The sequence below is a fragment of the Eulemur rufifrons genome, chromosome 18, assembly GCF_041146395.1.
Source record: "Eulemur rufifrons isolate Redbay chromosome 18, OSU_ERuf_1, whole genome shotgun sequence".
Lineage (NCBI taxonomy): Eukaryota > Metazoa > Chordata > Mammalia > Primates > Lemuridae > Eulemur > Eulemur rufifrons.
Genome location: NC_091000.1, coordinates 9,523,738 through 9,537,752, shown reverse-complemented (window position 1 = coordinate 9,537,752; position 14,015 = coordinate 9,523,738).

Below are 14,015 nucleotides of genomic sequence, written 5' to 3'. Positions count from 1 at the left end.
ACCAGGAATTGTCACTATTTGATTACATACCTAGTAAAAGAAGATCAATTATTATCACCCTCAGCTGAATTTTATCTATTGTGGATATGAGAAAAGGTGAAAAACTAGGGTGCTAAGGATGTTTATATCAGGGAGATGAGCAACATATATAACTGAGATGAATCTTTTTTTTCCAATGATTTTCTCTCTGGATCACACTGCTTTTTTTTCCTTTTGTATCATTTTACTTTATTTCAAACCTGTTCATTCTTTGATATATGTTCAGCTGAGAATTGCAAAATATATTGTTTGATAAATTAGATACTATGTCCTTATGAAAGATAGAAAGTCTTTTTCAAACACAAATATTATTGCAACCTGTACCCAGGAGGGAAATGGGATAGACAGTCCACTTAATTTCCTTTATAGTTGAAGAAAAAAATACATGAGATCAAGAAACCAAATTCTTGTGGATTTTTTTATTGACTGTGATAGACCCTGTTAAAAATTCTCTGTACTATTCAGTCTTGCTATTGTTAATGCAGTCCAGAACTTTTGCACCAGAGAAATGGTAACAAGGCATTAATTGCAAATAGGAGTTAACTTTCTTCCCCAAAATGGGTGCTATCTTTCGGCTTTTTTACTTTAGCTGGGAAAAAGGAGGATGTTAATTGCTTCATTTATGTATTTAATTAGTTTGGTTGTCTTTACTAACAAACAGAACATCTTTTAGGTTTTATATCATTAGATGAAAAATCTACAGATATATAATAAATTTATTTTATAAGTCAGTAAGTCATTTAATTCTATAACAGTTCAAAAGTACTTTTGGGAATATATAATATTTGACAGATGTTTTTCTTAGTATATATAGCACATTTTAGTATATATCTACAGACATAATTTGTTTGTAGCAAAATAGAACTGAAAGTTTTCTTTTAGACTTTTGTGTGTGTACGTGTGCAAAATATATTCTGTAATATCAGCTACTTCCCCACTGGTATGTAAGACTTCATCCCTTTCTCTTTACAGGCCTAATTCAAATGCCGCCTCTCCCAAATATCCTCTGTGAAACTATTCTTGTCCTTATGACTCTGTTGTGCCTTTGTTATTTACTGTTTTGTAGTCTACCCATTATATATGCTGTTGCCGTGTCATGTTTTAATTTTTTGAGGAAGTTGTTTATCCTTGCACACTAAATTATATAAGGTCATGTACATAATCCTTCATACTTTATTGAAGTGAATGGAATATAATGAAGCCTTTTCTTTAACTCTTTTTCTCCATCACAAAATTTCCTCATTTGCAAATGAAACTGCAGAATACAACACCTCGAAGATAATTTCAGACCATGTTTATGCTGTGGAAGCTTGACACTTGCCATTTAGCTTTTAACTTTTTAAATTTAACATTTTTCTTTAAATAATTTCAAACATGACTTGAATACTGTGTCTTTGTGTATATTTCTTAAAAACAAGGATATTCTTGAACGTAATCTTAGTACCAGCATTAAATTCAAGAAAACGAACACGTGATGGACATGCAGCTGCATCCAACAGATCCCCCTTTAAGAAAGGAAGAACTTCCTGCCACAGCTGCTGGGAGTGGGTCAGCCGTCTACCAAACGTCACTTTGTTCAGGGTTTGCCTCATCTGCAGAGAGCAACCTTGGGCCACATCCAATCACTGATCACAGAAGGGGTATTTTGGCTCAATGTGAGTCATATACAGCCTGAATGGTTCTATATGCTCTAGAACTTCTCATGGAATTGGCCAAGCCTTTATTGTTGAGACTGCATCAGCTTTTGTCTTGTTTCTCCACCGAATCCATCCACAGACGTTGATTCCTACTTAGTATTCTACATGCCTATTAATATACTATCTACCTCAGTGTTTGCTTCTGAAAGAGCCAAACTGCAACGACATTGATAAAACACTTTTATCTAACTATAGTCCATTTCCAATTTTGTTATTTTTTTCCTAACAATAACCTTGATAGTATTTTTTCCTCATCAGTACAAGCTTCAGTTCAGGATGAAATAATACATTTACTTGTCATTTAGTTCTAGTCTATTTTAATCTGAAACAGTCTCTTAGGCTTTTTATCTTTTGTAATGTTTGCATGTTTGAAAAATAGAGCCTAGTTATCTTATAGAATGTTCCTCAATTTAGGTTTGTTTGATATTTCATCATGATTAGTTTCAGGTTATATATCATCAGCCAGTTGGCAGCCTCATGAATCTCTCATTTGAAAAACCCAAGGCAGGGGTTGGTTTCTGCCTGGCTCAAACTAAAAGAGCACTAAGTGCATATGCAGATGTTTTGGAAGAACTTAGATTGGTTTTTGGTTCTTAAACTATAGGAACATTAGCGATCTCACATTGAGACCTCATAAAATGCCACTGTCCTTTTATGATACCAAATTTGCCATGTCCTTTTTGGGCTCATTTTGGATTCAGCAACTCAATTGAAAGTCCATAAATTGGGCCCTACTTGCAGATGATTTAAGTTCCCATTAATCCCCTCCTTCTCATATCCTTTTTCCAGAACCAATAGAACTGGAAGACCACCTGAGGTTTTTGCTAAAAGGAAGGTAATGCCATAGGCTATTATAAGGAGGTAATTGACATTTTACTCTAGTCATTAAATACGCTTCCTTTGCATGTTATTCATTATTTAAACAAAACTCACATAGAGTGCTATGCATTCTCAGAATTTCAGAAACCCATCTAGTGTTATTTTTCTGAGATACTTTTTTTTTGAAGAACAAAATGTTCAATGATGTAATGGTTAGATTGTTGGCTACATGTGCTTTTAGCTACATGAGCTTGAGCTAATGAAAGATCAATAATTTCAAATTGTGGAATATAAATAAATGAATTATACTAAGCATCATAAGGAAATAATGCAAAACATAAAAAGAAAGTTAAAAGACTCAGTTGTAATTAAACATTAAGTTATATAACACGGTTAAACTTATTTATCGCTAAATATTCACACATACTTTAAAATAAAATCAAACTCTATTAGTGTTTGATTCCTTTTACTCTAAGTGTTTATCTCCTTAATTTTATTTTAATTAAAATTATATACTTAGGGTATATATACCATTTATCACTGATAACTCAAAATTATTTTATATAACAAACATAAGATGAATTATTTTCATCCATAAACCTTGGCAAATAAGGAATAATGATAATCACAATGTAGAATTGTAAAATGCTCAATTTAAGGATTCTGAGACATTAATCCATGATAATATTTGTTGAAAATTGAAGAAATTTTTAGTTCTTATTCTCTCAGGCACTTTTCTTCCTTTTCTTTTTCATCATGTTTGCTAAAATTTAGCACCTCTTGGTTAATAATTTCTTAAATTTTTCATACTTGAATGAAGATGTAAATCCTAGTGTTTCTGTAGACTTCAAGTTTTCTCCTACCATTGGCCTCTGGGTATTCCATGTCCTCTGCCTGGAATTTTCTGGACACTCTCACCCCGGTGCATTCACTTTCATCTTTCAGGTTTCAGCTTTCATGTCACATCCCATAAAGGTCTTTCCTTGTTACCCAAGATAAAAACAAGACTCCTTTCATGTTCTCTGTATTACTTTGCTGGGGTTACAGTAACAGACACTGGGTGGTTTAAGCAACAGGTATTTATTGTTTTCACAGTTCTCTCTTGGTTTCCTCTCAGGCCTCCTCCTGCGTTTGCAGAGGGTGGCTCTCTTGCCATCTCTTCACATGGCCGTGCCTCTGTGGGTGCATGCTCCTGGTGTCTCTCTGGGCATCCAAATGTCCACTGCCTTTAAGGATGCCAGTCGCGTTGGATTAAGTCCCACCCATATGACCCCATTAAGCCTGAATTACCTCCTTAAAGGCCTTATCTCCAAATGCAGTCACATTCTGAGGTACTGGGTGTTGGGACTCCAACACATGCATTTTGCGGAAAACACAATTCAACCTATAACACACACTCTCATCATTCTTTATAATTTTTTGCTATGACTCAGTCTTAAACTTTTTTCATTCTGCATTTTTTTTTTTTTTATACTTTTCTCCCTCCCTAGAACTTAAGCTTTACGACGGCAGGGAATTTATGTTTGCTTTCCCTCTGTAGATCACATGGTTTGTCCAAATTGTATCCACAGCACAAAGTAGGAAATCAGGAAATACGGTGAATGGGTAACTCATTAAGATGGCCAATACACTTCACTAAGGGTGATTTCTGTCATGCCAAAATAGCAATTAGTCCTACTTTTACTTTTGAACTATTAAGAAAGGAAAAGTAGAAAACCTCCTCCAAAGAATTAGCTTGACTGGTACACACACTCTGTGGGAATGAGCACCCCACTGTGTACACAATTTCAATGCTTGTCTTTCTTAACATAGATTCAGGGATTATATTTTCCATCCTTCTTTGCAACAGAATGTGAGAGGAAATTTTTTTTTTCCATTAATGTTTCATTCCCCAGTCTACCAAATGAAGGATGCAGAAGGAGAGATCCACAACTAGGGAGGTGTTTGAGTCTATGAGTCTATGTTTGAGTTACATGAAGACTACCTGTCAATCAGAAATGCTTGTATTGGATTATTATCTGAACAAGAAAACATCTTTTGTATTAAGCTGTTAAGATTTGACCCTTAGTTGTCATAGCAGCTAGCATTATGCTAATTCATTTATGCATATGCATAATTTAGCTAATGATATATACTTATGGAATTAAAAAGCTTCTCTAGTTTTTACTTTTTGCTCCTGATCATTTTCTGATTCTCAAGAACTTCCTCACAAAAACACATAGCTGCAGGTATTTATAAAAATACACAGCTTCAGCTAAATTTAGATTTTATTTTAAAATTAACTATTTACATACATAGAAAGTGCTTGTCCTCATCTCAAAATATGTGATTGAAATAGTACTGATCACACTATTTGGTATTTGCTGGCTAACTCCTAATAGCACATAAGCTCTATGGGGTAGAAGCCTTTTTTTCTTCACAGTTGTTTTCTTGGGGCCTAATTGTTCACTGTGTATTATATGTTTTCAGTCTGAATAAATAAAATAATTTCATTCCCAAATATTTAAATTAAGCTTTGGCCTAGAAGGTGTAAGTTTTGCCCTAAAACGACATAGTTACAATAATACAAATGTAATTTAATAAGTCATTGATTTCTGCCTCCAGAAAAGGGCATATAATTATGTATTTCCTTATATGTGTTATGACTCTATAAATGTTGCCAGAATGAATTGCCTCTAAAACAACTGAAGAGGCCTAGTTAAAATAATTTTTTTTATATTTGTAATTTTTGTCCATAACTGAAGTCTGGGAATTGATCTGTAAAAATTAACATAAAGGGACACATTTTAAAGTTATCATTATAGTGATAACGTAAATAAAAATTTGACTAAAATATTTCTAATTACTGAGGGTAATTAAAAATATTTTTCTCACTTATAAATAGGCATATAACCCATAACTTTCTTAATTTTACTAAGTGAAAGATATTATAAAGAGAAACTGGGCAAACTTTGTAGGTTATTCCACTGTTTAAAAAAAATCCAGAGTATGTCTTGCTAGCCTGGGATGATACAACAACAAATCCAAGCATTCCAATATATCCCATGAAACTGTATTTCTACAATTATTACGTTCAAGTCTCATTTAAATTTCTCTCAGATAAATCAGCTACACTAACAAATAACTCTTTCATAAAACCAAAGTTCTCAGGCATAACATTTGTTTATTTACTGTTAAATGAGTTAAGACCAGAAGTCCTCTATGGACTCCTCCCCCTGCATATGTTGATTTTCCCAGTCATCATGTATGTTACCGGTAAACTGCCCACCAGCTTAACTTCTCATCCTGCCTATCCTTTAGAATAATACTTCCCAAAGTCTGTCCTGTGGTGATATTCAAAAAGATTGTCATGGCGAAGTAAGTCTGGGAAACAATTACAAATTTATATTTTCCTAATGCACATCTACATTTAAGATACAGAACCTTTTTTTTCTTTTTTTAACAGTAATACCTGTGAGCATCTCAGCATGGAATACATTTTTAAAAGGAAAACAGTGTTCCAGAATCATGATTTCTGTATCATTTGCATTTCTACATAATTTCTCAGGTTCCTACCTTTAATGTGAATCTCTACAATATGGTGACAGGTCTTTAAACTTTAATATGAACAATAACATGCTTTATTCACTGACACCGTATGCTCAAATTCCATCTATCATTAAGCTCAATGATAGCATGTATATATAAAGATAGAAACTCCAGGCTTACTGTTATTCTATGGAGGTTACATTTGTGATTTTACCATTTCCCCTTTATGATCTTCTACTGTGATTAGAATTGCAAGTGTTACATAAAACTGAGAACTCCCTAGGGACTAATATAGTAACAAAAATTCCTCATCTCATTTGGCTCAGCTTTTTTTTTTTTTTTTTTTTGGTAGCTTTTGATATTCAGCAACACCCAGATTTAAACTTTGTTTCCTTAGCTGCTATAAAACGAATCTTTTTTTTTTTTTTAATTTCCTATTTCTCTAATTTTCTTAATTTTTTTTCCCTGAGCCATCTTCCTCCTATTGTTCTCTAACATTGAGTATTTTTATATGCTTTGTTTCCCTTTCTCTGCATTTGTTTTGTTTATTCCTCCCCTCTTTTTTCCTTCCTTCCTTCTGAGGACTAAACTCAGATCTATTTCTTTTGTCCAAATTCTTTTCTAAGGGGGCTTTGTGAGTCACACCTACAAATGATAAAATCTCGGTAAACAGGTTTTTATGATGTGGTTTACTTCCCAACCTGACTTTGGCATAGCATCACATGAAAGCTAGAAGACCTTAATCTTAACTCAAGCATTCCTTTCCAGTGATTCCTGGTCTTTTGGACAAAGCCTAACTATTTCAGCCAACTGACAGCTAAAGAATCCCGACACTCACCTATGACTTGTAAGCCCCTGCTTTGAAATGTCTTGCCTTTTCATGCCAAACCAATGTATGCCTTCCATGTATTGATTTATGATTTCACCTGTAATCCCTATCTTCCTGAAATGTATAAAAACCCCACTATAACCCAACCATAGTGAGTCCACTTGCTCAAGGCATCTTGGATGTGGCTCTGGGTCATGGCCCTCAAATTTGGCTCAGAATAAACCTCTTTAAATTATTTTACAGAGTTTGGCTTCTTTTCTGTTGACATTTCCTTCCAGTCTTATGGTTTACACTCACTTTATAGCTTTTGGTTCACAGGAACATTGATGGCAAGACAGTACACTTTCTGCATTGCCTCAAGAAGGTGCATATCTCCTGGTAAAAGGCTTGAACTATGCAGTCAGCCATATCTGGATTCCCCTTGCTTGCTCTAGCTCAGTTACTTACGTGTGAAATCACATCAGAGAGTTTTTGTGACAACTATATAAGACAATGACTATGATTAGAAAATGCAGTAATTGAGAAATAATTCTCTGATGTCTAAAACAGTATAGCTCCATAAATATTTATTGAGTTAATATTAACTCTATTCTAAACTGTGAGTGTTTAACTAAAGCAAGCTGCTCCCTGGTGTGTTTATATGTTCTTGGGATATAAGCACTATTGTAAATTTGGAAAACAGCTTATTTTCTCTCAATTATCATCATTTTTGAAAAAATGTAAACACATATTAAAACATCTAAGAGTACACATTATGAACTCTTATGAGCTGATTTTCTTTGTTCCTCATATTTGGAGAATATTAGACTATATAAATTATCTCTATAATGTGGATTCAAAAATTTACAAATGGCTACTGAAAATGATAAAAAGATTACTATTATGTCTTTCATTACTATAAATCAGTACTTTAATACTACTTAATCTTAGTCATGTGAATTTAGTTTTAATTTATTCTAATACTTTATACACTAAATTCAAAACCTTTTTAAAAAAAATGTATGATTTTATCTCTACCCCTTAAATTTAGCTGGTATTTTTTAAAAAATCTTTATTTATATTCATCTCTCAAAAAGTATATATACAAAATATTTTTATAGCAATAACCAAAGGGAGGCAGCATTTTTTCCCCTTTAACTTGAGAAAGAAACTACAAAGAGAAAAAAAAAGCATATACTGCTTCTTTCTAGACTTTTTCTAAATTTTATTTCCATTGGGCATCACTGTGAGAATCTTTCATCAATCAGAAGACATTTGCTCAACAGCTTTACTGAAACATTCTAAGCTTTGCCATTTTGAAACACTCCAAGCTTTGAAATTTTTTTTTCAGGTAAATGATCTAGCTGATTTTATGATGCAATCTATTTTAAAGTTAACTTGTTAAAATAGCAATTAAATAAAACTTCAAGTTAAGATTTAAAAAACTGCTTTCTAAAAAATGCTATCCTTTGAACAAGTTACCAGATATAAGGACTGTTAATGCAATGTGATGAAATAGAATTTGAACGTAAATTGAGACATAATTTGGCTACTCATTCACTTTTCAGTATTTTTTAAGTGCCTTCCATTTGTGAGGCTGTATGTAAATCTAAGAATATAAAGAAAAATGGAAGATTATTTTCTAGAGGGCCACAAAATGTAGTTGGCAAAAAATGTAAAGTGTGACAGTTTGGCAAACCAACCATTGGAACAGTTATGTATTTTTATATATCTCTAAAAGAGGTATGTATAAAGTGTTACAGGAGAAACACAGGAAGTATCTCTCTCTCTCTCACACACACACATACAGAGAGATAGAGAGAGAGAGAGAGAGAGGGAGAAAGAGAGAAATCAAAAAAAGACAGAGACAGTAGAATTTCAAGGGGGAATTACCTTTTATCTAGGTATTTAAAGAGAAGTTGGAAATTTGTAAGTCATTTTTGATAAAAGAGTCTGGACATTTAAGCCAAGGGAATAACAGGTACAATGACAAGGACATGCGGAAGGTCATAATAGGTCAAGAAACAGGAAAACACAGTACTTTTATGTGACTGTAGTGAAATAAATATAGAGCGGTGAATGTCACCCAGAATCTGAAGTCATCCATTCACTCTTGAATGGGAGACTTGAGGAAACAGATATTCCTCAAGTGATCATCTTATTCAGTTTTTGGCAAACGAGGATATTTTATCCCTTGTCCATGAGGTCATTCTAAGACTTCTTGCAAGGAACAAGGCTGTTCTTGGACTCTTAAAAGCAAAGGAGCTTGAATAAATTTTTTGAGTCCTTGAGAAGAAACTTACCATATTGTCTAAGACAGAAAAACACACTGAGAAGGAATTTTGTTTTGTTTTGTCTTTTTTGGTCATGAAAGTTTGAAATGGAATGTTTTGATGAAAATAAAATGGGTAATATTGATTAAAAGGAACGTAAACCTAAATGATCCTCTTTAAAAACTGTATCAATTAGAGAACAATACATTTAACAGGGGAAAATGCATCCTTTAGTTAAACAATACCAGAAGAAAAGTAAAATTGCACAATTTTTTACAAAGCTCCTATCTTCTGCCCCTCCTTTCCATTCTCCAAGCCCCTAACACCCTTCTTAAAAATACACCCACCCAATGAGGACACTGATCATTTCTTGTTTTTCTTTCTAGTCTCAGGGACTTTTATGTAAGTGTGCAAATCTTTGTTAAATTGAACTTAATATATTGCCAAGACATGATTATCTTTCAGAGGCAGAAAAGATAATGTTGAGAATGAATTTTTAAATGGATATTACCTAGTGAGACAACCCAAAAACAGTCCACTGTTTTAGTATTTCATCTAGACAACTGTGGTGTAGTGAAAAAAGCAAAGGGCTAATGACAAGGCAAAGAAGAGGATTTGAGTTCTATGTGAGTTGAGACCAAGCACTTTACATTCTCTCTCTCTGTCAATGGAGATGACAATGTTTATTTGAAAGGCATTGGGGCAATACACAAATGGTGAAGCAGTAATGCTAGAAAAATAAGCAAATCACAAAATTTGAAAAACATTCAATGCTCTTCTCTTTACATTAATTTTTTTTTCTTTCTTTCTTTCTTTTTTTTTTTTTTGAGACAGTCTCACTCTGTTGCTCAGGCTACAGTGCTGTGGCCTCAGCCTAGCTCACAGCAACCTCAAACTCCTGGGCTTAGTCGATCCTCCTGCCTCAGCCTCCTAGTAGCTGGGACTGCAAGAACACCACTACGTCCAGCTAATTTTCTTTCTGTTTTTTTAGTAGACATGGGGTTTCATTCTTGCTGAGGCTGGTCTCAAACTCCTGACCTCAAGGAATCCTCTCGCCTCGGCCTCCTAGGGTACTAGGATTACAGGCATGAGCCACCATGCCCGGCCTAGATTAAAAATTCTGTACTCATTATATTCCAGAGGGTAAGAGAAGCACTATATGGTCCTGTTTCTGTGACTATTTTAGGATGAGGGACCATAAAGGGCAACCTGCTTTTAGAAGAAGGACAATATTCATCACACATAGGCAGTCATCTCCTATGATATCACCAAGCTCTACTACTCTCAATATAAAATCCTTACCTTCTGTATTCAGCATCTACAACCCCTTTGAGTATCAGAATAGAGCAAGAATAAGCTAGTGAAGATTGTTTCTCAGAAGTGGAACCAGAGGACTCAGACCTGTTCTTTTGTTTCTATTTCTTCCGTTTACTTCGATGAGATTATCACCCAATCTATTTATACTGATGAGGTGATTAATTACATGTTTAAGAAAATGGGAGGTAGTTACAAACATCTTAGTCATTTAATTCCCCATTTAATAACTTCTAATTAATTAAAAATAAATATTTTTACACTGATTCATTTCTTTCAGCCTGAGCTGACTACACAATAAAACTTATGTACATTTGAAAACTACAGTAAACTCTTTTAAACTACTAGTTGCAACTTCAAACCAGTAATTTTAACCTCAATTTGGGGAAGATCATATGTTGGGAAAAATACATAAGAAATCCTTTTATATAGACTTTTATTAGTAATCAACTTTAAATTAATATTTCTTATGTAACATATGTATTTCTGAATTTCTTAATTTCCCTTTTAACCATACTTTATCAGGCATAAATATCAGATTATTATAATTCATAATTTCAATACTTGGCATACTTATCCTAAACTTGTAAAACTAGCAGTAAGTTTAAATTCTAAGTAAATTTTAATCCTCAATGTTTCATTCATTAATCAGTGATAATTTACACTAATATAAGTTCATTGATCTTATTCTTCAGACTCTCCCATGTGAGTAATTTCATCCTTAGAAGACATTATTAGATACATTAAGCAATGGCATTCCATTCCAACAAATGAGCCTGGCTTGACTGCTGGAGAAACACCCAATTAATAATGAAATATAAAGTGACTTGTATAATTTTTCATATTGTAGCATCTAATTTATTGTAATCCTGGAAAAAATTCACGTGTAGCCATTAGGAATGAATTATCAGAAAATGTGCATCACTAAAATATTGATTAAATCAATTGAGATCTACATATATTTCTCATGTGTTTACCTTTAAATATAATTGACTTGGAAGTTCTTGCTTTTTAAATGTATCTCATGAACATTTAAAAATGCTGTTAACCCTTCAATTTATTAATGAAATTTTAAGGTTTTTACTTTAGAAAGTTTCACTGACTTTATTAGACTTAAAAAGTATAGTCTCTTTAAAAAACTACTTCTGCCTTTTATCGTTTCTTTCTTGCTTTCAGAAATGTTTTTAACTTAACATGTATCATGACCACAGGGGGGAAAAAGTTATTGTGGTGTCATTTTTTCGTGTGATATCTTATTTTTAAAGAGAAAATTCTTATTACTAGTACTACTAGAAAAAACAGAGCACCTTAAATGTATTTTATTATCTGAATCTAAAAATTCTATAGGTGAGTAGTGGAATAATATTGATAATATTTTGAAATATGCTGCCCTCCCCTTCTGCATTTTATTACCTGTCTTCTACTACCATTTATTCAGTAGCATTCATTGTCTTAACAAAGAAAGAGCTGAAAGACAAAGAAAAGCACTTCAAATTCAAAAGTTTAGCCTTTTATACTGCTAACGCCTTCACAATAACTAGATGAAGACCAAACTTCAGGCTTGATAAAGGACTCATTAGCAGGGCCAGAGGCAAAGGAAAAGCCAGGACAGCAAGCACTAAAGCAAGAGGAGGAGAAAGCAAGCAAGGCTTCCCACCTCTGTGGAAGCAAAGAAGCTGTCAGGCTCCCAGAAATCGCCACACTGGGTATGATGCGGGCACAGAAGACAACCCAGATTCTTTAGAAAGACAGTTGTGATCCACCTCCCAAAGATTCACTCAGCTCAAAGGGGTTTTGGAATAGCAGTATGACTCCAGAACAGTCAACAGATATAAGGGTTGTGCAGTTGGGAGAAAGAGACTGGGATAGGAACCTTTATGGTTATAAAAGAACCAATGAAAACTGATCTCAAAATTTTCTTGTAAATTTCCCAGGGAGCAAGACCAATGACAATCCTGGAGAAAGTCTTCTGAGGTGGGGCAAATTACTCCAAGAATCAAATGTATCTGAGAGTATTGGCATGGAAGAACACATCAATGTTTACACTGGGGAGCTCTGCCTAAAGCTGTTCGTTGGAGCCAATACACCTTCCCCAGCCAGCTACTAGGAATGTCAGCCTTTGGTAACTCACAGCTGTGTCCCTCACTGGGCATAGCTGCAGAGATTTGCCCCAGGATTATAAGTGCAGCCCCTGGGTGATGACAGGCCAAGGCAAGGGGTTTGTATCAGCTCCATAATCTTAATTTGGGTCAATTCTCAAAGTCCATCCCAGCTCCAGAGTTCTTTGGAGAGTCAGTTGCGATCACATTGAAGATCAGCTCCTCCCTCTGCCCACCTGCCCTTTGCACTTTCTTATAGGTGTCTACCTGGCAGCATTCCTTAAGGACAATTTCCCTTCTGTGCTCAACTCACCATCTTGAGTTTGTTTTCGGGGAACCCAATCTAGAACACAGAGATACAGAGTAAAATAAATGTAATCTTGAGAGTCCCATGGCAGGCAAAGGTGGCAGGGTTATGAATATTTATGGGAGAGAAGAAAGGGAGTCTTGATAAGACAAAAGATTTCTGAGCTTTTGTACATAGCACTTGCTGGTGGAAGTGTACTGTCTTTCAGAGACCACCGTCTGTATGCCCTGCAGAGAAGCCACACTAGGGACCAGCTCTGATATCCTCTCCCACACTGGCTGGCCCCATGCCCTCCATAACTTGGATGTAATCCTGGTAGATAGATGAGGTGTGAATCTTTAATTTTTCTGATATGAAGTTTCTAATATTCAAAGTACTAGGAGATAATGTTAGAAATTAACTGTTATAGAAGAATCGAGAAACATTTATTGAATATCTGTTGACTGAAATTTCTGCCAGTTACATAAAACAGGTACAATATTGCTCATTTTACACAAGAAGAAACTGAATTTTTTTATGTATATGTGCTTGTCCAAGTTTATCTTGATTATTTAATAAAGCTGTCAGAGAAAGATTTGAATACAGGCCTAACTCCAAAGCCCTTATTCTTATCACATCCCTATATAGTATCAAACAGCTTAAACAACTATTTTCACTCTCCAAAACTATTTTATAATTATCTTTAGTTTTCTATTTATGATTTCTCAGGGATTTTTAAAAATGTAGCCAATGTTTTCTCACACCACACATATGAAATTATTTCTAATTGACATTTTATTGCAACTATGGGATTAAAAATTTCAAATACCGCTGAATGTTTTGTAAATTTAAATATTTAAAGGATTAGGTAAATATATTTGCTTTAATTTTTTTCCCATTACTTTGTCTCTCCACAAATGAAAGAGTATATCTGTGCCTCATTTCTTTTTGTGTTTTGCTGTTCAATATTTTGTTATTAATAAATAGCATTCAAAATGATTGAAGCAACCATCAAACTCTGAAGATGAATATTAAACCTTTTATTCTATTACAGTAATACAAATTTTCTTATACCTTGGGGAAACAATCTCAACCAGAAAACTTAAAATTTTAGAACAAATTATTGACAAGTATTGTCATATCTCTAAAGAT